The sequence below is a fragment of the Chiloscyllium plagiosum genome, chromosome 22 (assembly GCF_004010195.1).
Source record: "Chiloscyllium plagiosum isolate BGI_BamShark_2017 chromosome 22, ASM401019v2, whole genome shotgun sequence".
In the NCBI taxonomy this organism is placed as follows: Eukaryota; Metazoa; Chordata; class Chondrichthyes; order Orectolobiformes; family Hemiscylliidae; genus Chiloscyllium; species Chiloscyllium plagiosum.
The window spans coordinates 2,876,741-2,877,563 of NC_057731.1; positions in this window are offsets into that span (position 1 = coordinate 2,876,741).

Genomic DNA, 823 nt, shown 5'->3' on the forward strand with positions numbered 1-823 from the left:
GGAGTGGCTCTGTGTGAGTGATGGGGGCATGGCTCTGTGTGAGTGATGGGGTCGTGGCTCTGTGTGAGTGATGGAGGTGTGGCTCTGTGTGAGTGATGGGGAGTGGCTCTGTGTGAGAGATGGGGGAGTGGTTTTGTGTGAGTGATGGGTCGTGACTCTGTGTGAGTGATGGGGGAGTGGCTCTGTGTGAGTGATGGAGGAGTGGTTTTGAGTGAGTGATGGGGGCATGGCTCTGTGTTAGTGATGGGGGCTTGGCTCCGTGTGAGTGATGGGGGCATGGCTCTGTGTGAGTGATGGGGTCGTGGCTCTGTGTGAGTGATGGAGGTGTGGCTCTGTGTGAGTGATGGGGAGTGGCTCTGTGTGAGTGATGGGGGAGTGGCTCTGTGTGAGTGATGGGGGAATGCCTCTGTGTAAGTGATGGGGCATGACTCTGTGTGAGTGATGTGGGTGTGGCTCTGTGTGAGTGATGGGGAGTGGCTCTATGTGAGTGATGGGGGAGTGGTTTTGTGTGAGTGATGGGTCGTGACTCTGTGTGAGTGATGGGGGAGTGGCTCTGTGTGAGTGATGGGTGCGCTGCTCTGTGTTAGCGATGGGGGCATGGCTCTGTGTGAGTGATGGGGAGTGGTTTTTATGTGAATGATGGGGGCGTGGCTCTGTGTGAGTGATGGGGAGTGGCTCTGTGTGAGTGATAGGGGTGTGGCTCTGTGTGAGTGATGGGAGAGTGGCTCTGTGTGAGTGATGGGGGAGTGCCTCAGTGTGAGTGATGCGGGATGACTCTGTGTGAGTGATGTGGGTGTGGCTCTGTGTGAGTGATGGGGAGTGG